This window comes from Pan troglodytes, chromosome 7 (assembly GCF_028858775.2).
Source record: "Pan troglodytes isolate AG18354 chromosome 7, NHGRI_mPanTro3-v2.0_pri, whole genome shotgun sequence".
Lineage (NCBI taxonomy): Eukaryota > Metazoa > Chordata > Mammalia > Primates > Hominidae > Pan > Pan troglodytes.
In genome coordinates, this window is record NC_072405.2 from 100,144,473 (window position 1) to 100,146,904 (window position 2,432).

A 2,432-nucleotide genomic window follows, 5' to 3' on the forward strand; every position below is an offset into this window, starting at 1 on the left:
TTGGACTTGAAATATGGAGATAGCTGCATATTTTAATTGCTATCAGAAGAAAATAAAAAACACAAAATTAACATTTTATTGTATTTCAACCTCATATGTGGTCACAAAGTACTATATAATAGAAGAGAAAAAAATTGAATTCATTTATATCAACCTCTTTCTTTTATAAATAACCTAAGTGACACTGAGAGGAATGAAGTACTTTGATCAATATTACATATTTATTTAACAGACAACATGAGATTATAGCCCAGATCTTCTGACTGACAGCCCAGATATCCAGCAGGCTTCATAGGGGTACAGAATATTTGCCTGGTAAGGTATATAATTCTTCAAAAAACTTTATGCAAGCGTGTAATGCTAGCACATTCCAAACATATTACATAACATGGGTTAACACTTATCTTTTATGGAGATAATGAGTTAAATGCTATTTGAGAGGCCACTGAAATTCAACGAGTATTTATTGAGTGCTCAGTCATGTTCGGTATTGTTCTAGACACTTAAGTTTCATCAGTGAATGAAATGAAAAATACCTGATCATATTTGTTTACATTCTAGTGGGTGGAAACAAACATTACACAATAGGTACAAGAAGTGGGCAAATTCTATGTTAGACACTGATAAGTGCTATGATAAAAAGAAAGTAGAGCAGAGTGAGCTTGGAAGTGCCATTTTGGCGCCTGGAGGGCAGGTCAGTCTCATTGAGGAGGTGAGGTAGTAAGCTATGCATATAGGAAGGGAAAGTGTCCCAGGCAGAAGGAACAGCCAATGCAAAATTCTAAGGAGCAAGTTCTCTTCCTTAGAATATCAGTTTGAAAATCGTCGACAAAGTGGTTCAATGCTCTAATCTGTTTTGCCCAATTCAATCAATTGTGCAGAAATTGCAGGTGACTTTTATATTAATGATTTGAATCATGGGACTGAGGTCCCTTCACTAGATTTTCAATTTATTTGGTAGTGGTGGGAGTTGGAAGGAAGAGCATCAAAAGGGGAAGAGGTGGTGCCTGGGCATCGATGTTTTTAAAAGCTCCTTGGGTGATTCTAATATGCAGCCTTGGTTCAGAGCCACTATTCTGGTACAGGTGAGAAAGAGAAGGGTGTTTTTTGTTGTTGTCGTTGTTTGTTTGTTTTTCATTCCTGTTCTTAGTAGTCTGCTCAATATGCTCATCAGGCTTGCTGCTCGAGTTGTCACCATCTGGAACTCCAAAACTACAAATCCCCTTCACAGAAATCCTGGGACCTCCCGTCAACCCCACTGGAGGTGAAACACAGGAGAGGTCATATTTCTTCTTTATGGCTCCATTTGTGAGTTCCCCATAACACCAACAAACAAGACTGTGTATGGGTGTGAGACGACTGAAAAAGTTGTTAGAGAATGAGAATGTAAGAGGAATGGACAGAAGAGGGTAGCAACATGGTTGGCATAAAGTGCCTAGCAAAAAGTTTTAAGAACAAGTTTCTCTAATATTCAATTTTAAATCTGGCACTGTGGTGATAGAAAATATCTCATGTCCTCAAATCTTCAGTAAAGTCGTTTCATTTACATGTGTTTGGCAAACAGTAAGTGTCTGTTAGATGAAAGAACAAATGAACTCAAGGGGGCGAATGCAAAAAACAACAGGCCCCCAACCCAACCCTTTCCAATGCCTCCAATGTTTTTCCCAGAGGCAACCCCATTTACCTCATTGTTTTTAGTTACCCCATCTGTAAACAATCTGCTCATGCTGTGAATTTTTGATGTCTCAATCTTAGATGTTGCATACTCACTTCCTGCCAAGATAGATAAAGATTTAACTACATTAAACCACCACAAATTTTCCCTACTCATAACAGCTAATAAATTATATCACTAGTCAGCATTGCACTTATTACATTTGCAACTTTAAATAATGTAACTCACAGTTCTTGCTTCAATATAAACAATCCCTCTTCACTTTGCCAGATAAGAATTTTGTATCCCTTACCCTTGTCTTCATCTTTGGTTCCTTTATTACACTATCATGCTTCACATTTACAACCTGTTCTGTAACTATAGTTAAGCAATTCTTGCTTTGCCTACAGGTGGACTGTATTTTTGAAAATCAGTAAAGGATATTTATGCTACATCTGTGTAAACAGTATTCACTGTCCATGAAAGTTACCTTCTATGTCTCTACTTGTTTTTTTGTACAGCTTTTTGTCATATACCCTACTCAATTAAATTATAAATTGCCTTTTTACTTTGTCTTGAATTGTCTTCCTTTATGGCATCATTAGACTAGATTCTTCCAACATTTCCAGAATACTAGCAAATCCAGGAACTCCTTTTTTTCTACAGGCAGTTCTTACAGTCTTGAAGTCTTTCAATCTGGATAGACAGGCTTCCTGTTGCATAACTATCCTGGAACTTGCGTTCACTGCATTTCTGAATTTGTTCCACTGTTTCACAG

At 37.1% G+C, this 2,432-nt stretch overlaps 1 long non-coding RNA gene across 1 annotated transcript; it reads right to left on the bottom strand.

The window, feature by feature from the left end:
• Positions 1–446: 446 nt before the first annotated feature.
• LOC134810680 (uncharacterized) lies at positions 447–2,186 on the bottom strand. The gene is made up of 2 exons (XR_010159279.1): positions 1,685–2,186; positions 447–1,571 (listed from the first exon to the last, which is right to left on the bottom strand). It is a non-coding gene; the product is annotated as an uncharacterized LOC134810680 (long non-coding RNA).
• Positions 2,187–2,432: the final 246 nt, after the last annotated feature.